The sequence below is a fragment of the Arvicanthis niloticus genome, chromosome 2 (genome assembly GCF_011762505.2).
Source record: "Arvicanthis niloticus isolate mArvNil1 chromosome 2, mArvNil1.pat.X, whole genome shotgun sequence".
Taxonomy (NCBI): Eukaryota; Metazoa; Chordata; class Mammalia; order Rodentia; family Muridae; genus Arvicanthis; species Arvicanthis niloticus.
Genome location: NC_047659.1, coordinates 25,524,869 through 25,546,961, shown reverse-complemented (window position 1 = coordinate 25,546,961; position 22,093 = coordinate 25,524,869). Strand labels below are relative to the sequence as shown.

Below are 22,093 nucleotides of genomic sequence, written 5' to 3'. Positions count from 1 at the left end.
TAAGGGATGGGCATCTATTCCACTGTGCTCCCAGAATCCAGGCTTCTAACACTTGGCATGGATCTCCATTGACCTACACTGTTCAGTCATGTTCAGGGCAATGCAGCCCTACCCAAAGAGCACAGGTAGAGGGTGTAACTACAGGCCTCAGGCCCTAGAGAGATTTACATACTAATGAGATGCCTAAAGGCCAGAGGGCGTAGCCAATTAAGCATTCTTCCCCAGACCCTCCCCCCTTTCTCCCTCCCTATTTAACTCAGGTCTGCCTTGAGTTTCACAGGGATGCACATCCAGATTCAACCATCATCTGCCATGAAAATAAAGCCTGTAAAACTCATGGACTTTTTTGTGTCATTGGGGCCACGCCCTGAGGAACCATGGAGAAGGCCTTTAATGAGCCACTGTAGCCACAGCCAAGGCACCTATCTTTCTGCCTGGAGGAAATTTCTGTGTTCCTAGCCAGGTTACCCACAGTTGGTGTAACCAATGTGGGGCATAGAGACACAACTATAGAAATTGATACTGTGGGTAAGCGTGGAAAAGGTCTCAACTATCATGCTGCTGTCTTGTGACTGTGGAGGACTTCCCTGCAACCCAGCTGCTGGTCCACTGCAGCTTTTTCTCACATCTTTGTAGGCAGTTTTCATCATCAATGTAATAGTATAGAAATTCTTGATTCTCAGCTGGCAAGACTTCCACATTCCAAAGTGGAGAGTCTCCTTGCTAGTCCTATATCCCTATTTTCTCCTATCTTTTCATCCTGCCTTAAGAAAAGGACTGTCTCTTATTGTAGGATCTTAAGAGCTATTAAGTGGTATCTGGAATGCTTGGAGAACACCTGCTGACTTGTATGCTTGGAGACCTAGAAAAGTCAAGAGTGACATTTATAAAAACTTTTCCTTGGGGAGGCTAACTTTTCTCTTAACTTAAAGGGACTACAGCATTATGAGAAGATCCAGAAGCCAATAGCTTTATCTTGTTTGAACTAATTTAGACAATTATCTAAATTATGAGTCTCGTCTTTGCCATAGACAGAATAAAACTACTAATGTCTGTGGGGTCAGAATGAGAGAAAAACTTAATCTATGCAAAGAATAGAGTGTCAGCTCTGTAGATTTGCAATGAATTAGAATCTGGTGACTATATTGACAATGCCAAGGTGAATTAAAAATGTCTTTATCATCATCTGTCTAAGGCTAAAACTTATAAGAATCAATTGTTAGGGGCAATTGTAGAATTGAGAATAATCTACAAAGGATCCTGACATCTGGAAATCAGACTTTTATAGGTTGACTACATAGAACCAGTGCCCCAAGAAAATTTAGCAGTGATAATAGCAATTTCTATATCCTGTTACTTTTAATATTTTAGCAGCAGTACTTAATAACAATTCCCATTTTATTCTCTCTATCTCTCGCTGTATCTGTCTCTCTGTTTCTGTCTTTCTGTTTTGGTCTCTCTGTCTCTCTGTTTCTGTCTCTCTGTCTCTGTCTCTCTGTCTCTCTGTCTCTCTGTCTCTCTGTCTCTCTGTCTCTCTCTCTCTCTCTCTCTCTCTCTCTCTCTCTCTCTCTGTGTGTGTGTGTGTGTGTGTGTATGTGTGTTCAGGGATACTACATTGAAAATAGCAGAAGCACCAGATTTATAAACTAAATGTTCCCTGGGAGTAGTAGTTCATAACTTTAATCCCAGTACTAGAAGACAGAAGCATCTGAATTTTGTGCATTTGAAGCCATACTGGTACTTTATAATAAGTTCCTTCCAGCCCAACCACAGTTGCATGGTGAGATCTTGTCTCAGTGAACAAAATAAAAACTAAACCAAACAATGGCAACAGCAATAAAAAGAAAACAATCAAAACAAAAACAAATCCAATGTTCCAGCTCATGCTCTGGCTCATTTTCCTTCTTAGTTGGGTGTTCTTAACCTCTAAACTTCAATTGTCACATAAAACTAATACATTCTCTCAGTGTCATTCTGAGCACAGATTTGAAGTACATGAGAGCCCTTTATAAACTACAGATCAGAATATGGATGTGTTTTGTTTTGTCATGAAAAGCATTTGCATTTATGGCATCATAGCAAACAGGATTTGCCTTGAGTGCCTGTAACACCTAGCCTAGAATTCTGCCTTGAGAAGAGTTCCAGACTGAGTCTGTATTTAGTGGGAAAATTACCATGATTACTTAGCAGTGATTTAAGTGGCATGGGAGAAAGCTATACTGCATTTTCTAGTCTTAATTTGTAATTTGTAAGTTGATATGGTTTTTTCTTCTTTAATTCATTACTAAGATGAAAGGACCCCAAATGTTTTTGTGTACTGCTTAGTAGAGGATGAAGGTGGATGATACATAGAGAAGACCCATTATTCTTGGAAGACTCACCCTAGGCAGCAAGAAGAGTGTACCACATAGCTTTTTGAAGCAAAAGTTCAAGATGCCTGGCAAGTCTGATTCAACATGTTTGATCATAAATTCTTCTTCTGTGTCTTATATATACATGACTTTGTAGACCATATTAAAAGTGAAGGCCATTCTTCCTCTTTTATGAGTTAGGTATCAGTTATAAATTTTAATCTGGAGACCATCTTGAAAAAATAACTGCATGTTGTTAGTTACTTTGATTAGAATTTCATTTCAGTGTGATTGCTATGATTATTAGATCTATTCGCATCGACAAAAACATACTGGGTATCAACTCAACTTCCGATTATTTTCTTTCATTGCCTTCAGATCTATAATACTGGAAAACACTCTGTGTGTGCACTCCTTACTGTTTCCCATTGAGTATCTTCTGACAGCATCTTACAGTAGGCATTTATATTTATATTTATGCACCTTTGCATTTATATGCCAGCTTTATTCCAAATTCTCCTGATGTTAATATAAGCCCTAGAATGAGAAATAGAACTGATCAGGGTCACTTGATGATGTGACCTTTATATATGTGTATAAATCCTATCAGAATCTATATCTTCTAAGGCACGGCTGTTAATTAGAAAAATAATAGTGTTATTAAGTTATGTGATTGCTTAAAATTTCTCTATTCCTCAATATTTGCCATGAGTCAAACTTTTAAACATGTTTCATTGTATACCATGTAATATAAATAATCATCATACATTTAAAAATTGCTTAATAGTTGTAGTTAAATTACTGTAGATAGAAATAGAACAATGACTGTCTTACATTAATGTCTTAATCTGAATCTTTACTGAGTTCACTGAAATACACTGAACATCTGACCTTGGCTATGTAGAAAAGAAACAAATTTTTCTCAGGTATATCTATAATCAGTGGTGTAATTTAAAACATAGTGAAAGAAATCAAGCTAATTGATTAGACTAATGTCTTTACTTCTCCAATTCACTAGAAATCATTGTAAGGTAATTCTAAGTCTATTAAAGAATGTTTGATAAAATTATGATAAAATAAGAAACGATAAATAATTTGGTATTATTAGAGATTTTGATGAATTTTCCAAAAGATACAAAATAGGAAATGTCAGATCCATAAGAGCAGAAGAATTAGGGAAATGCCCCAACTGGAGAGAGAAAGAGAAAGATAGATAGATAGGTAGATAGATAGATAGATAGATGGATAGATAGGCACAGAGAGACACAGAGAGACACAGAGAGACATACAGAGAAACACAAAGAGACAGAGACAGAAAGACAGAGAGAGGAGGAGAGAAGAACATCTGCAAGCCTTGTAAGTAGAAATGCTTGTTATGATGCTCCAGAGTTGGAAATAATAAACTAAAGGTCTGAGGGGTGTAAATGGGGCAGGTATGCAGCTCTACAAACTACAGACATATTTTTTTTAATTATCTATACTCGTTATGCAAGTTGATAAGTAATTGATTGCTGAAACTCCAGTTCCCAGGTTCCCTGAGTTTTCCCATGATTCAGTATCCATAGGGTTACTACTGGCACACATGTGTCTTTTCAGTAAACTCCTTATCCATTCTAATTCTTAGCTGCCCAGATCTTGGTGGAAATATCTCATTTGAGATAGAACAATATCTGTAAGTTTAAAGTTGTTATTTGATAAACACATCATTAAAGTGATTAGTCTCAGCCTTCAACAGAGAAGTGTTGACTGTAGCATCAATTAAAACAGAGACTCATAACTTGTCAAAGTGATTCTTGTAATTTATGTGTTTGGTCTTGGACTAAATGGAAGGCTCGGAGAACATTAAGGGAGAGGTTGGGGTGGAAAGAATATAAGAGGCAATAAAAAAAGGGGGTATACTACAAAAGACATTTTCTGGACATAATATGTCCATTGCACTAATGAGAACACCGAAGCTGTGCTTGCCAGCATAAGATTGTGACTATCAACATTCATTACAGACAGGGGAGGGCTAGCAGCAGTATATAGATAGTTGTTGGAGAAGAAATGTAATTTTCTTCTGTGGTGTAGTCCCTGAACAATATAAAACTCCTATAAAAAAAACTTCTTCCTACCCTTGCTCATGCAAGCAACCCTAATTAAACTTGGTGGGTCACACATATAAAAGGACACGAAAATAAGGTAGGAACATCCTGGAAAAAAGAAGAAGTAACTTCTTTTTCCAGAAAGTAAATATTTTATTTTAGATAGACTCTAACTTGAATATTGAGCCCAAGAAAGATGTGGAGTAGAAATTAGATTGTTTCTGAAGCTTTCTCAGCAGATACAGAGGATGATAGATGGAGATAAAGTTTCTCTCCTCTCTCTCTCTCTCTCTCTCTCTCTCTCTCTCTCTCTCTCTCTCTCTCATCACAGAACTTATGGGTAGTCTCTATATAGTAAGTGAATTTGGTGTTGATTTATAATTTGTAGTCTCACTTCCCAACAGTGAGCAGCAGCAGCTGTGAAGTCCAAGGATCTAGCAGATGCCACAAGTCAAGCAGGTAAGGAAAGGAGAGTCTTCCTTCTTCCAATGTCCTTATGTAGGTCCCCAGCAGAAAGTGTGGCCCAGATTAAAGGGGTGTACCAACATGCATGGATCTAGGACTTGCTTTGTCCTACATAACCTAGAACTCAGAGATCTCCTTGCCTTGATTTCCTGGGATTCATAGGCACTATGCCTCAAGATCTCCAGACCAAGATCCATGTCAGAAATGGGTATCTCCCAGTCTCAAGATCACAGATCTGAATTGTAGTTCATTCCAGATAGAGTCAAGTTGACAACCAGGAATAGCCACTACAACATGGAAACAGAAAGATCAGACTAAAAGGCTCGCCAACATGTAAGAATCAGAGTAAGTAGCCACAGGGGCCACTCCCCTAACTGAGTTTGGGGCAGCAGAGATAAAATATAGAGTTAGCAAATATTAATTCATCAGTACTGGAAGGGACAGTGTGCTTGCTGTGAGGAGGTTTAAAAGTGCCTAACTATTGAGCTAGGAAGACATATTAAAAGTTAAGCTGACTTTGTGTGTGTGTGTGTGTATTTTATTTATTTACATTCTAAAGATGGCCCCTTTTCCTGTCCCCCCACCCAAGTTCTTCACCTCATTCACCATGCCCCCACCCCTGAGAGGGTACCCATGCAACACTCACCTCACACTCACCAGCATCCTTCTTCCGTGGGGCATTAAATTTCCACAGGATTAAGCGCTTGCTTCTCTACTGAGACTAGAGAAGGCAGTCTTCTGCTACAGTGTGCCCAGGGCCATAAACCAGCCCATGTATGCTCCCTGGTTTTTGACTTAGTCTTTGGGAGCTCTGAGGGGGCCCAGGTTAATTGATCTCTGGGGTTGCAATCCCCTTCAGCTCATTCAGTCCTTCCTCTAACTCTTTCATATCGGTCCCAGATCTCAATCCAACGATTGGCTATACATTTGTCTCAATTAGTTGCTGGTAGAGCCTCTTAGAGGGCAGCCATACCAGGCTCCTGTCTACAAGCACAACGTTGCTTTAGTAATAGTGTTAGGAATTGGTATGCGTGTATTGGATGGATCCCAAGTTGGGCAGGTCACTGGGTGGCCTTTCTTTTAGTCTTTGCTCAATTTTTGTTTCTGTTCCTTTAGACAAAACCAATTCTGTGTTAAAATTTTTGAAGATAAGTGAGTGTCTCCCTGCCTCAACTGGGAGCCATGTCTATCTACTGGAGGTGGTTTCTTTGGGTTCCATTTCCCCACTGTTGGGCATTTCAGCTAATGCCATCCCAATTAGGTCCTGGAAGCCTCTCATATCCCAAGTCTCTGGGGCTATCTAGAGTTTCTTCCTGCCCTCTAACCTTCACAACTGCATATTTTTATTCATTCTCCTGGCCCTCTGGGGTTCCTCCTGTTTCTACCTATACCTGATTATGCCCCGCCTTTTCTCCTCCCCCTCCCCCTCTGCCACCCAGTTTTTTTCCCTTCCTTTGCCTCCTGTGATTATTTTGTCCCCTTTCTAAGTGGGTTTCAGGTATCCACACTTGGGCCTTCCTTCTTGTTAAGGTTCCTACTGTCTGTGAGTTGTACCCACTTATCAATGAGTACATACCACGCATGTCCTTTTGGGTCTGGATTACCTCACTCAGGATGGTATTTTCTAGTTCTATCCATTTGCCTGCAAAATTAATCATGTCCTTATTTTGAGAAGCTGAATAGTATTCCATTGCATAAATGAGCCACATATTCTGTATCCATTCTTCAGTTTGGGGTCAACTGGGTTTTTTCCAGCTTCTGGCTATTACAAATAAAGCTGCTATGTACATAGTGGAGAATGTGTCCATTTGGTATGATATAGCATCTTTTAGGTATATTCCCAGGAGTGGTATAGCTGGGTTTTCAGGTAGAGCTATTTCCAATTTTCCAAGGAACTGCCAAATTGATTTACAGTGAAAACAATTCTCAACAATAAAAGAACTTCTGGGGGAATCACCAAACCTAACCTCAAGCTGTACTACAGAGCAATAGTGACAAAAAACTGCATGGTATTGGTACAAAGACAAACAGGTTGATCAATGGAATAGAATTGAAGACCCAGAAATAAACCCACATACCTATAGACACTTGATTTTTGACAAAGAAGCCAAAACCATAAAGTGGGGAAAAAAAAGGCATCTTCAACAAATGGTGCTGGTCTAACTGGATGTCTTCATGTAGAAGAATGCAAATTGATCTATATTTATCTCCTTGTACAGAACTCAAGTTCAAGTGGACACTGTCAATAGGAAAAATTGGGAAAAGATCTTCACTAATCCTACATCCAATAGACAGCTAATATCCAAAATACACAAAGAACTCAAGAAATTAGACTCCAAAAAAACCAAATAAGCCAATTGAAAATGGGGTACAGAGCTAAACAGAGAATTATTAACAGAGGAATCCTGAATGGCTGAGAAGCACTTAAAGAAATGTCCAACATTCTTTATCATCAGGAAAATGCAAGCCAAAATGAACCTGAGATTCCACCTTAGTCCAATCAGAGTGGCTATGAGAATGTATTGATAAAACCTAACCTTTATTACATGTGAGGAGAAACATCTCACACTTGTCATATTGTTATTAGTAAGCATAACATTTCTGAAAGAAATTTGTGTCTATGAAAGCATGTATTTATAGTCAGCAATTCTAATTTATAGGAAACTCATGCATGCAAAAATATGCATGTAAAATGATGACTGATAATCCAAAGTGTGTTAAGCATACCAAATGGAAAATTTCTAAGATTCTCTCATATATGATTTACATATATGTTTTAAAATGCTATTCAATAATTGAAAGAATGCGCCTTGTTTTAAGAATTGACTTGGAGTGATTCCAATTATATATTGTTATATGTGGCAGTAAGATGCAGAAGAGCCAGTATAAGATGGTACCCTGTATGTTTAAAAGTATAAACTTACACATTCGTCCATATATTAAGGAAATTATTTTTTAAAGCTATTAAGTGATATATTTAAACCGTGAAAATGTATTGCTTTTGGAAATGAGAGTGAGATGGGACAAAGAGGATCTGGGATGACAACGTGAGATAATTTCCTTTTTTTTTTTTTTTTTTAAAGAATATATACTTTTGTTAATATTCACAACACATATGTCTTTAGAAGAAATCATCTCCAATTTACTCCACTCCAATTCCTTTCTCACTCTTCTCTTTCAGCTTTATGTTCTCTTTCTCTCATTCTCTCTTTTTTAGTTTAATGCCCACTGAGTTTACTTTGTTCTGTCTATATGTGCATGGGTGTGGGTGACTCTCCTGCAGTAATCATCAATTGTCAATAATTCTTCATATAGGGATTGGGCTTCATGAGAACCTCCTCTCTTCATGCTGGGATTTTGTTTGGCTTGATCTTGTGCAAATCTTGTAAATGCAGTCCCAGATGTTGTGAGTTAATATACTACATTACATTGTCAGGTTCAGCAAATAGTCTTTTCTCTTTCTCTAGCTCTTAATCTTTCTAATCACTATTACATAAAGTGATATATCTTTTGAGCTTAGCAATCCAGTCTTTTATTCTCTGCATGTTTACTGGCTGACAGTATCAGTATTAATCACCATCTATTGCAAAAAACCCCCAAAAAACCAAAAACCAAAAACCAACAACCCTTCTCTGATGAGGGTTGAGAGATGCATTCATCTAGAAGCATAAAGATAGAACAGGAGAACTGTTTAAAGATTACTACTGAGAACTTTTAACAGAACAACAGTACTAGAGAATTTCATTTGAGGCCTGTGGTCTATCTAACCTCATATTTTTGGCACAGTTAACAATACCAGGCATGGTGTTCATTTATGGTGTCTACTTTAAAGACTCTCAGAAAGTGGTTGGCTACTCCAATAATATTTCTGCCATTATTGTACAAGTTGGCATATGTTCCTAGGCTGGTCATTATTTATTTATTTATTTATTTATTTATGTATTTATTTTTGCTTTTTTGAGACAGGGTTTCTCTGTGTAGCCCTGGCTGTCCTGGAACTCACTCTGTAGACCAGGCTGGCCTCAAACTCAGAAATCTGCCTGCCTCTGCCTCCCAAGTGCTGGGGTTAAAGGTGTGTGCCACCACCACCCGGCGAGGCTGGTCATTATTGTGGCATCCAGAGCACCCTTATGGGATGGCTATTTTTTTTCTCTCTACATAGCATCTTCCAGAACTAGACAGGAGGGATGAAGGTTTCAGGTTGATACTAGCTTGATTTCTCCATGTCCTATTGTGGGGAGTGACAGAAGGTGGCTATCATCCTTGCAGCCATCTTGAGCTATATACCCTGACAAGAGACTTGTTTACAGTAGCCTACAACAGCTGAGCACACTCTGACAACATCTTGTTTTAGATACCCAGGATTTTCCCTTGGGTGTGCAAGACTTAAAGGTGTGATTTAGAGATAAGACCTAAGGGCATGACTTAAAGGCGTGGTTTAGAAGTGAGACATATAAAAGATGAGAGGCAGACAGAAGAAATTATTAGACACTTGAAACTTGAGACAGGTAACTTAGCACTTGGAAGGTAACTTGGAAGGTAACTTGGAACTGAGAAAGAGACTAGCAACTTAGAACCAAATTAGGACTTGAGATTTATTACAGCTGGGAATAGGATTAGGACCTGAGACTTGGTACTTGGAACTAGGGACTTGGAGAGAAGAGAGACTGAAGAATAAACAGGATTGAATCATACTCTGTCTGGTCTTCATTCTTTGAGTTCATCCTCACACTCTCTTTTGCTGAACCCCAACCCGTGGACTGGAACAGCTTGGGGCAGTGCAGGCTCTAACAATTTAGCCTCCAAGGCTTTTGGCAGTGCAGGTTCCAACATTGACAGAGCAGTCCGTGACATTTTGGTGCGTAACATAGGGCAGCTCGGCTTGAAACATCCTATGACTCAGGTATGTGGTGTCCTCAGCAATATGGTCTTATAATCAAATTCTGGAGGATAGCAAGGTCAATAATAATGCTTGAGGGGAGGTTTACGGAGCCCTATTGAGCAACAACTGGAAAACAGGTAACTCATACCTGGCACTGATAATTATTGTATTAGTTTTTTGAGAGTTTTAAACAATGAGTTTTGATCATCTTCATTTCCCCTTTTACAAGGGATGGGCTTTCATTTGATAACCAGTTGTGTCTGGGGTAAGATATTGTCATATTATACGGTAATTTTATTTAAACTCCTTTTATATACGAAGTTATTTTGGAAGCTTCAATGGTACTACATTACCACATAACATTTTCAAAGGTCTTTGGTGTTAGAGATTTTAATTTCTTACTTTCTCATTTTTAATTTGGTTGATATTTCATAAATGATTATGTAAAACTCATGTCATTGCTCAAAGTAGAAAATTCAAATTTTACAATTTTCTCCCTTCTATCTTTATTCTGCCAAACTTAAAAAGAAACATTTTATTTTTAGGCTGTTTTATAAAACTGTATATGTTTAAGGTACACATTGGAATGTACATTGGGAAATTATATAGTCAAACTAATTGATGTATTTTTCACCTCACTGTTGTGTTAAGTTATTCTAGGAAATGCAAATAAATACCTGTTTATTTCAGTTCAGAGTAACTATACCACCAAATTCTAATATGGTAAAATAATATACCCATTGAGGTTGCTTGTGGAAATGTGGTTGAGGGGTTTCTTACCCCTCAGAAGTATGAATGACTCAGTAGCTATGCTACTGGAAATTTCATCCACCCTTAGTGATGACTAAGTGTGTATTGGTAGCTTTCTGTATGATTACAAACAACTGAACACTTTTGAGCATTCCTTTAATCTCTTATTAATCATTACTGATTATATAACCTGGAAGAACCTCACAGACACTGTAAATTTCAGGGACTTCTTGGAACTTGTGAGTGGCTCACTTCCTTAGCTCTGTCAGTTCTGTTTACCTCCTTAACCTAATGAGAGCTCTTCTTCATGGTGTAATATTTCAGTTTGGAGAAAATTGCTACAATATCCTCATATATTTACCTTTCTGAAAGAATATATACAATCTTGATTATATAGTATATTAAATAATTTCTAGATATTTAATGTTTAGCTGTGATTATGGGTAAAAAACAATTGTGTTATATACACATGACCATTTAAAACTCATACTAATGACAGAATTCAAACCCTTGCATGTATTAAGCAAACATTCGGCCACTGAGCTGTATCTCCAACCTATGTCTGTGAATCTTCAAGGGATAATAGTTTACCTTACACTTACTGGAAGTTAAGCCTAAAGCAGAGTGTTCTTTTCCTTTGTTTTATAACTGGATCCTACCAGAATCAGTTTTGGGTTTTCTAAGTTCAATTTCTTGTCTTTTGATTAGTAGAATTCAAGACTCAGTTTCCCATTCTGCCCAATATTTTTGTTGAAATTACATAGTAGTTTCATTACAGAATTTATGCATACCTTTACCATTCAGTAGAATATATTATGCTTTAAAATTGACATGATGCTATTATAAGTTCTACTTATAAAAAAGAGTAACTGAATGTCAGAGATCTTGACTGACAAGGAATACCAATTTTTACTGCCCATGTGACATTGAGCCTGATTTCTCATTTGTTTTGATAGGTAATGTTGATTGCTAACTTGACAGGATCTAGACTCACTTAGGAGAAAAAACCTCTGGGCATATCTGTGAAAATGTTTCTAGTCTGGGGTAATTAAATTGGAAATGAAACAGGAAAGAAGAATAGAAAAAATTATAGGGATAGGGAGGGAAAAGAAACCTCTAACCCAGGAATCTTTGTGATATATTTCACAATCTGAGAATCAGAAATTCAGCTACAATTATGATAAGAAGACTTTTTGAGGCCTTTTGCTTTTCGACCTGAAAACTTGAAATTGTCTAATGATCTTACTAAGTTTCCCTTTATAATAAAGAGTATACCCTGTGTATACTCTTTTGCAAGTCCAGGGGATTTTGGTTTTACTTTCTATCTCTTCTAAGTCTCTGCCAGACCCACCCTTTAATATTACTTATCACAAAGAGGGAGAAAAGAAGAAGCAAAGATTTCTTGGCAACCTTAGTGATGTTGCTGGATATCCCCCAAAATGCTCTAAGTGGCTAATGTTAAAGCACTTGACAGAGATTCCCACTTGGGAAGTCTATACTCATTCTTGGCTATGTTTCATTCTTTCCTTGAGTATCTTTCTTTTGCTTAAACTTCAAGCTTAAAGTGTTTGTTAAAAAGTACCACTTTAGCAGGGCAGTGGTGGCGCACGCCTTTAATTCCAGCACTTGGGAGGCAGAGGAAGGTAGATTTCTGAGGTCGAGGCCAGCCTGGTCTACAGACTGAGTTCCAGGACAGCCAGGGCTATACAGAGAAACCTTGTTTCAAAAAAAAAACCTCCAAAAAACAAAACAAAATAAAATGCCATTTAAATAAATAAATTGCAACTCTTCTTTAAGAAGCCCACATTCACAGTTTAGATGTCTTTTATTCATGAGACCTTCTTACTATTTTAAATAAAATTCAGGTTCTGCTTCACACTGGCTAATCCTGACATTTTTTTCTGCATTGAAATCTACAAATCTAGAGTTTGCCTCAGTCATGGTGTTTAAAAGGACAAAGGAACTCCTTTGGCTGCTGAGGTAACAGTGTAGAGCTGCACCTCTGTGTTAGCAGTGATGAGAAGATTTACCTTATGTGTGGATAGCACCAACCTATGGGCTGGGTCCAAGAACTGAATGAAAGAGAGAAAGTTAGCTGAGCAGAAACATTTGCCATTCTCTTCTTTTTGACTACAAATTCAATGTGAGCAGATGCCTCATATCTTGCCATCACACATTTTGTTGCAGCAATGAGCAATGTAGCGATTATGTCCTTGAAATTATAATTTGTAATTAATGATTCACTTGATCTTAAGGGTTTGCTACTTTATACCACTCGATTAAAGAGAAATACCCATATCTTTAAATAAAAGACCCTAGATTTAGGTAGAAACATTGTACTGGTTACTTTTTGCCACATATCTTTTTTGTTCATTCATTCACTCATTCAGTGTATGTCCTGATTGCAGCACCACTCCTCCTGATTCCCCCACCCTCACACGCCTCTCCTTTATTACCCCTCTGCTTTTCCTCTGAGAAGGGAGAGGCACCCCCTGGGTATCAAGCCATCCTGGTATATCAAGACATTGCATAACTAAACATATCCTCTCCCAGTAAGCCAAGACAAAGCAGCCCAGGCAGGACAATGGGATCCTTGGGCAGGCAAAAAAGTTAGGGACAGCTCCCACTCCAGTTGTTGGGGGATGTGCATGAAGACCAAGCTGTTAATTTGCTACATATATGCTCTGGGTGGGGGCAGCACCTAGGTCCAGCCCATGTTTGCTCTTGGTTCAGTTTCTGGGAGCCTGCAAGGGTCTAGGTTAATTAACTCTATTGGTCTTCTTGAAGAGTCTCTATCCCCTTTATGTCCCTCAGTTCTTTCCTTAACTCTTTTAAATGACTCCCTGAGCTCCATCTAATGTTTAGCTGTGGGTTCCTGCATCTGTTTCCATTGACTGCTAGGTGGAGCCCCTCAGAGGACAGTTATCCTAGGCTCCTGTCTGCAAGCATAGTATAGAATCATTAATAGTGTCAGAGATTGGTTTTTGCCTATGGGATTGGTCTCAATTTGGGCCAGTCAGTGCTTAGTCATTCCCTTCATCTCTGCTCCATTTTTGTCCCTGATATCTTGTAGCCAAGACAAATTTTGAGTTCAAGTTTCTGTGAGTGGGTTGTTGTCCTTATTTCTCCACTGGGAGTCTTGCCTGGTTACAGGAGGTGGCCACTTCAGGCCATATCTCCTACTGTTAGGAGTCTCAGCTAGAGTTATCCCCATAGACTTCTCTGAGCCTTCCCATCCCTGGTTGTTGGAAGGTCCTGGAGATGTTCCCCTCCACTCTCAACCCTGTCTGCAGCTGATTTCCATACTCTTTCTCTGGTTCATCCCTGCCCTGTTCTCCTTCCAATCCCTTCTCCCATCCAGTTCTCTCACTTCATCCACCTCCTATATATATATATTATTTCCCCTTCTGAGTGAGATTCAAGCATCCTCCCTTGGGCCCTTCTTGTTATTTGGCTTCTTTGAGCCTGTGGATGGTAGCTTTGTTATCCTGTACCTTATGGCTAATATCCAGTTATAAGTGAATACATACCATGCATTTCCTTTTGGGTCTGGATTACCTCATTCAGGATGGTATTTTCTAGTTCCATCCATTTGCCTGGAAATTTCATGATGATTTTGTTTTTAATAGCTGAGTAGTATTCCATTGTGTAAATGAACCATATGTATTTTCTTTATTCTCCAGTTGAGAGGCATCTAGGTTGCTTCCATTTTCTGGCTAGGAGGAATCAAGCTGCTATGAACATAATTGAGCAGATGTCAGGTGGTACAGTCAAGCATATTCTGGGTATATGCCCAGGAGTGGTATAGCTGGGCCTTTGAGTAAATCTATTTTCAATTTTCTGAGAACCCACCAAATTGATTTCCAGACTGGTAGTTCAAGTTTGCAATCTTGCCAGCAATAAAGGAGTGTTTGGGCCCCCTTGTTCCACATCCTGCCAGCATGTGCTGTCACTTGAATTTTTGATCCTACCCATTCTGAGGGGTGTAAGGTGGAATGTCAAAGTGGTTTTTGATTTGCATTTCCCTGATGCCTGAGGATTTTGAACATTAGTTTAAGTTCTTAGCCATTCAAGATTCCTCTGTTGAGAATTCTCTGATTAGCTCTGTACCTAATTTTTAATTAGATTATTTGGTATTTTAGAGTATAGCTTCTTGAGTTCTTTGTATATTTTGGATATTAGCCATCTATTGGATGCAGGGTTAGTGAAGATTTTTTTCCCAATCTGTAGGTTGTTGTTTTGTCCTATTGACAGTGTTCTTTGCCTTACAGAAGCTTTTCAGTTTCATGAGGTCCTATTTATTAATTGTTGATCTTAATGCCTCAGATATAGGTGTTGTGTTCAGGAACTTGTTTCCTGTACCTATGCATTAAAAACTTTCCCACACTTTCTCTTTTATTGAATTTAGTGTATCTGGTTTTATGTTGAGGTCTTTGATACATTTGGACTTGAGTTTTGTGCCTGGTGACAAATATGGATCTATCTGCATTCTTCTCCATGCAGACATCCAGTTAGTCCAGCACCATTTGTTGAAGATGCTTTCTTTTTGCATTGTATGGTTTTTCCTTCTTTGTAAATAATCAAATGTCTGTAGTTGTGTATGTTTATTTTGTTTATCTTAGATTTGATTTCATTGATCAACCTGTCTATTTTTGTACTAGTACCATGCGGTTTTTATTACTATTGCTCTGTGCAGATTGGGATCAGGGATGGTGCAGTGGGAGATATTTAAATCTCCAACCCAAATATGACCGGTCAATGAAAACACAACTCAGTAATTATGAATATATTCTGTAAGCCTAGATTGGGAAGATTCCCCTATACTACTCTGTTCTCCAGCTATGAGACCCTTATAACTTGAAGATTTCCCAGACCTTGCATCTGTCCTTCTACCTCCTGCTTCCCAGTCATCCTCTCCTTCGTTGTCTTCCTCCTCCATTGTCTTCCTCCAGTCCTCCCCTCTGCTCTCCTCTACCAACCTTTATTTCTCCACCTCCTCTTCTTCTACCCAATCACTGGCTCCAGCCTTTATTACAAATGAAGATGGGCAGAAGGTTCACTAGAATTCAGCTGTGTAATGACTCACACCTCCTCTGCAGCCCTTCACAGGAAAGGGGAATTAGTATCAAAATACAAGGCTGGGGTTATCCACAACAGGATGGAGATACCGCTAAAAATTCCTTTATTGTACAGGACTGCTTTAGCTATCCTGGGTTTTTTGTTTTTCTACATGAAGTTGAGATTGTCCTTTTAAGGTCTGTAAAGTATTGTTTGTGTTAATTTTGATGAGGATTGCACTGACTCTGTACATTGCTTTTGGTAAGATGGCCATTTTTACTATATTAATCCTACTGATTTATGAGCATAGGAGATCTTTCCATCTTCTGACATCTTTTTCAATTTCTTTCTTTAGAGACTTGAACTTCTTGTCATACAGGTCTTTCATTTGCCTAGTTAGAGTTACACCGAGATATTTTATATTATATGTTTTCCACATATTATTAATCACATACCAATTATAATCAGAGCTTTTATGAGGTTAAGTCAAAAGAATGCTCTAATTAAAGCGTATCTGAGTTCTTCTGACAGACGGAAAAATTTCCAACATGAGGTATAAACACTTATGAGTACACATGCACACATGTGCACAAATGACATATGCAAACACATACACACTTATTCACACAACACACATATGCATTAATGTGCATATACATGCATGCTAACAACATAACAAAAATACATGCAGGTACACCCACACAAACATTTATAAGCACACGAAACACATGCACACATATATATACTTGAGCAAACATATGCACACATATAAACACATGTGCATATGCACACATACACATGCTGTTATTAGTCTAAACCATACTGTATTTGATTGCATTATAAAATAGTTGAATATTAACTTTCAAATGTTAACATTTCCTAATTTCTTAATTATCATTATTATTATGAAAATATGTATGTTTCTGCACAAACATAATAAATTGAGCAAAATATGAACTTGTAGGCTTCAAAATAGCTTTTGCCTTAGTTTAGAAATTAAAATATATTTCTTAAGACTTTTGAAAATAAAATACAATTATTATATTCTCAGATTATAATAGCTAAAGCATGAGTACTGTGGTAATCACATTCCTACAAAAATGTATTTTCCCCATTAACATGGTTATTTCCTCAAAATACAGGCTTTCTATGTTTAGGAAGACAAATAAATAGATTTATCTACAGTTTGGTTCTCAGTTTCTTTCATGCTGCTTGATGATGAGAACCTGATTTTGGTTGAATTAAAAGTGCTTTAAACAGATATAACTATATAATATGCTGCATCTCTACCAGTCTGGGGGCAAGTGAAAGAAGACAGTATCTTTTTATTTCTCTCAGGTGTACAAATGATTTTATTACCAGTCATCTGAAATTATAATGTAATACAATTTTTAATGTGAGATTGGGATGTTAATGCATGTGTATTGTGGGGAGGACTTAGTCATTCTTAAATTAATGTGGAAAATGGGAAAAAGAAAATGTCTGGCGATTTTAAAGAATTAAGAGTGGGCACTTCACTGCCAGATTCTGAAGCTAATTAGAAAGCTAAATTTTTTTTCTTGTCATAGGACTGTGCTCATTCCAAATGAGATGGAGAAATGTAAATGAACAAAATTGAAGGCCAAGAAAGAGAACTAAAACATAATGAACATGATGTATCAAATCAGTGTCAGCAAATGAATTTGGGAATTAATGGCTGGTAAAATGGTAAGATATCTTCAAAGTTATTACAAATGAACATCGAAAATCTTCAGTTTTAAGTAAAAGCACTAATTCCAAGCCATTAGGTTAAAACCTCTGTGATAACTGAACTATTAAAAGACCCTTTTCTCCCTTCAAACCCTTCTATCACTTGACACTCCCTCTCAAACTAGTGGCCTCTTTTTTTTAAAAATTATTATTACATCTATAGCAAGTAGATACATAAATATAGACCGTTGTTTTCTCTTAGTGTTGCTTGTTTATATTTTTAGGGCTGACTACTTGGTATTGGATAACTATGCAGAGAGCTTGTCTCTGGGGAAGAAGAATTCTCTACCTCTCAGTAGTCATTAGTTACCTGTTGTTTTTCTTCTAGGAGAGGAATTATGCTTTCCTCTCCATGTTGCCATGTCAACTGGTGTTCTCATCATTCAGCTTTTGTTTAAGGAACCAAATTATTGAGGTTTCCTGAGTGTGGTTTCTCTGTCAGGGTCATGATATTTAGCCCAAGTTGGTCTCAAACTTGCCATATTCCTGCCTTAGCCTCTCAAGCACAGGAATAACAAGCACATGGCTACGCCTGGCTTGACTAGCTAATGGAGTCATTGATTTCTCTAAAGCAGAAAGTGATATAAACATTTAAAAGACAAATAGAAAACTGGAAAACATATATTTACATCTTGAAATAAGTACTAATTTTCATAAAATGATAGTTATTTGTAGTTAAAACAAATGTAGAAACAAATATGTGACCCTTCAGTAGATATAAAGCATAGGACATGAACAAGATAGTCAATAATGCTATAAGTGAAGAAATAAAAATAGCTAACAAATAGCAATTGCATTGATCATTAAAATTATGAAAATTATGGAAAACTACACAGAAAAATTTCATCACTCATTTTATCTGTTCTATTATCCTAATAAATGTTAGGATTTTATTTACAGATTTTTTTCTCTTATAGGAGAGGAGCATGAAATGACAAATAAAATTCACACAAATATAAAAGTCAAAGAAAAAAAGGCAGTAAAAAATTTAACAAAACTATAGAATGAAGAACAGAAATAATCAGAATCTTGATTTACACTTGGTGGCCAGAAGAGAAGTCTGTGGAGTCAGTTCTCACCTTTAACCTTTACTTGGGTTCACGAGATGGAAGGTAAGTTGTCAGGTTCATGCTGCAAGGACCCGCTGAACCTTCTCACAGGCCTAGCACCATGGCCTAACACAAAAGTCTTTGTGGGACAATCCAGGTGCAAAGTACAGTACTGTTTAGTGATTTTTAAATCGTTACAATCTGGTATTTTCACATAGACAACAATAAAATAATGCTATTTGAAGACATGTACAAGGTCTCATCTCTTCAGCATCGCCTTCAAATTTTTTTTAAATAGCTGATAATTAAGTACCTTTTTAAATTTAAAAATCCTAAAATGGTTATATTCTAATGACTTTTGCCATTCTGTAACTAACAACTGCTTTGCCCACAGGAGCTGGTCAATTGGTCATCTAGGGAGGAGCAGAGGAACGGAGGGCTGCTGCTTATAGTGTCTTGATTTCTGTGCTATAAATATTTTTCATTATGTTTACTTTCAGCTATCAGTAGATATCAGGTTCACAAGCTTTTGGATATTTAGTAATCAGCTCTCTAGGCAAATACTAGCTGTGTGTGTGTGTGTGGTGTGTGTGTGTGTGTGTACATGTGCCCATTTGGAAATAACAGGGAATTTATTTATTTACAAATGTAAAGGCTAACAAGAAAAAATAATGACAGACTTACAAATACACAAGGATGTGTTACGAACCTACTTGAAGATAAAAAAAAAAAAAAAAAAAAAAAAAAAAAAAATGGAAACAGTTTGATCTCAGTGGCCAGAATGTTTAGGCTCCTTGATACCTATAAATAGGAGCTTGTGTCCTTTGTGTGTTCATGCTTCATTTTTGTCTTTAACACTTGATATTACAAGAATTGCCAATGGATTTGTACCTTGTCTATTGTAGATCTACTATAGTGTGTGTGTGTGTGTGTGTGTACATGCATAGGGCTGAATTTGCTCAGGAAAAAAACATTTTTATATATTCACATAATTGCATAAACTACTTACAGTTTATTTTGATGTCATATAGAAAAAATAGAGCAGAATCTTCATTTTTAAAGCTACTAGAATATATATCCTTTTTATTATGGAAAATTTTCATTGATCTAAGTGTTTCTGAATCATTTGCCACTTTCCAGGAATCTAACCAACATGTAAATTGAGAGATGTTAATATATATGTCACTAAGTTGTTTTTTAAGAATCACAGCCCAGAAAAAGAAAAGGCAAACAGACTAAATGAGAGAGATCACTGCTCAGATTCCAGAAAATTTCAGGCAAAGGCAAATTGTGATTAGATCATTCCCATCACCCTTGAAGTGTTATGTTTTTTTTTTTAAAGTGACATTTTCCAGAACTCACTTTAAAAAGAATGTTTCAGCTGACCATATTAAAAATGTTAAGCAATATAATATCTTATTACAAGTTTATATTCAAATGTTCATGACTACCTTATATATCTTCTAAAAATTACCTGGAAACTTAAAGAAACAAAGGTGATCCTGCTGTGGCAAAGTTTCGTAATGAAGCTCAGAAATAAACTAATCATTGAAAGCAGTAGCAAACAATATGACAGTCTGTACTCATGTCTGCTGTTGGGAATAAGCTCTGGCCGTTGGTGAAAGAACACACAGTGAAGTCAGAATAGTGAGTGAGAGAGGGTATAGAGGCCATGCTATACAGCCTGGATGAAAAGGAATAGAGAAATTTTGGGAGTGTGACAGTTTGTACTAAAAAGTACAGGAAATACATTGTGAACTTCAATGACCATGAGGTGACAGCTTGTCTTTAGAACTCAGTAGTTAGGACACAGCTTGTGTCTGATACTTACCAGGAGGTCTAAAATTACTTAAAACTGATCTTGATGCTCCATATTAGGATAAAAATAGGCTTCCACATTTGCAAGTTCATCCAACCTTATGTTGGAATTTTTTTTTTTTTTTTTTTTTTTTTTTTTTTTTTTGTATTAAAAATCGCTTCTGGGAGGCTGGAGAGATGGTTCAGCAGTTACAAGCACTGACTGCTCATGTAGATGTCCTGAGTTCAATTCCCAGCAATCACATGGTTTATCACAACCATCTGTAATGGGATCCAATGCCCTTTGTAGGTCTGAAGAGAACTACAGTATACTCATATATATAAAATAAACAAGTAATTTTTTAATTGCTTCCACACTCAGATGTAGTTTTTACTATGACTTTCCTAAATAATGCTGTATAAAATTATTTACATGGCATTTATACTGTATTTGTCTTATAATTAATTAGAATGCTTTAAAGCATATAGGAGGATATGTATATATTAGGTACAATTACAACCTCATTTTGTATAAGGGACTTGACCACTCAAAGATTTTAATATCTATGGGTGTCTTAGCCAGTGTTTTATGAGTCACCATGAACACAACAACATTTATAAAGGAAAGCATTTGATTGGGTCTTGCTTACAGTTTCAGACATGATGCTGTAAGTATTTGGGAGTAGTACATCTGAATCCAGAGACAGCAGGAAGACAGAGACTTCGGGACTGGCTTGGGCTTTTGAAATTTCAAAGTCTACCCACAGTGACATACTTCTTCCAACAAGGCCTTACCTACTCCATGAAGTCACACCTCCTAATTCCTCTTCAGTAGTGCCACTCACTAGGGACCAAGCATTCAAATATAAGAACCTATGGGAGGAGCCATTCTCATTCAAACCATCACAGTTTGGGTTTGGGATCTTCACACCAATCTTGTGAATAAACAATAGCTGATTGCATATAAAGTGAGTATATCTGACCTCAGTACAGCAGAATTAGCACAAGCAGCATTACTTGTCCTAAGCTGAGATTCCAACTGTAGTTTTATGATCTTTATCAGTTAATTCTCTAATCTTTACTTTCCTTAGTTGTATAATAGGAGTAAAGTTGTGAGTATATTGTGTCTATTGTGAAGATGAGACAAGGTAATGTATACAAAAGAACTTTGAATTCTATTTTAAACTCTTAGTTCATGTTCTACTTGTAAAAGGGAGAGACATTCATGATGAACTGCACTGATATGCTTCTTCTGGATAGCTACTGGTGATGTGTTCTTTGCCTGTCTCCCTTTCTCTGTGTATACACAGCTAGACAACATTTCCTAGCCTTCTTTGCAGTTGAGCAGTAGAGCGGCTGCCCAGTCTCAGTAATATCATATTGGAGAAAGTTAACATATGCAGCTAAAAAGACTGACCCACAAAAATCTATGGTATATCTTTTGCATTCTAATTTTTCATTTCACTTGGATAACGAAAATGACTTTAGAGATAAACAGTGGAGGTAAATCTTTAAAGGAACTTGAGTTCTTAGGCCAGCACTCTGTGGGGAGCCACCTGGAAGGCCAATTGACCACAAATGCTGGGGTTACTTTTACAGTAGTTCTTCTATCTAACCTATAAAAACTTGGCAGACAGGAAATGTCTTGACCAGATAGTGCCAAGTAGAAAATACTGTCTATTAATTGTGCAGTGACATTAGGCAGGGATTAAATAGAGGTCAGTAAATAAAGTACTTGTAGGAATTAGGTGCCTAAACAATAAGATAGTAAAATTGTGGGATTGTGGGAAAGCAGAAGATACTTTGAGTCTGGATTCAATTCTACATTATCCTAAGTTGATAGTTTTCTTTTGTCTTTAGTTTTGTTATATGGACACTGCAATTTATTTTTTTTAGCCATGTAAGACT

General features: G+C 37.1%; 1 long non-coding RNA gene across 4 annotated transcripts in view; it reads left to right on the top strand.

Annotated features, from left to right (window-relative positions):
- LOC117702829 (uncharacterized) overlaps window positions 1-22,093 on the top strand; it is a 222,465-nt gene that overhangs the window by 54,169 nt on the left and 146,203 nt on the right. For 3 of the 4 annotated variants that reach the window (XR_013108582.1, XR_013108583.1, XR_013108581.1), the window contains 2 exons: window positions 17,159-17,297; window positions 18,257-18,451. This is a non-coding gene — a long non-coding RNA (uncharacterized LOC117702829). Of the gene's footprint in view, window positions 1-4,823; window positions 4,895-17,158; window positions 17,298-18,256; window positions 18,452-22,093 lie in introns of those variants that run through there. The other variant, XR_004606108.2, reaches the window with a different exon arrangement.